We start from the raw sequence: 223 nt of genomic DNA, 5'->3' as shown, positions 1-223 counted from the left end.
AGGGAAGGAGGGAGGAAGAGAGAAAGAGGGAAAAAGTGAGAAAGAGATAAAGAGAGAGAAGGAGAGGGAGGAAGGGAAGAAGGGAGGGAGGAAAAGAAGGATGAGAGAAAAAAGGAGGAATGGAAGAAGGAGAGAGGGAGAGAGGGAGGGAAGAAGGAAGGAAGAGAACAAGATGGGAGAGAGAGAGAGAGAGAGAGAGAGAGAGAGAGAGAGAGAGAGAGAG

Source organism: Vombatus ursinus, unplaced genomic scaffold (assembly GCF_900497805.2).
Source record: "Vombatus ursinus unplaced genomic scaffold, bare-nosed wombat genome assembly UNPS02014837.1, whole genome shotgun sequence".
In the NCBI taxonomy this organism is placed as follows: Eukaryota; Metazoa; Chordata; class Mammalia; order Diprotodontia; family Vombatidae; genus Vombatus; species Vombatus ursinus.
Note: the sequence above shows the minus strand (reverse complement) of the source record.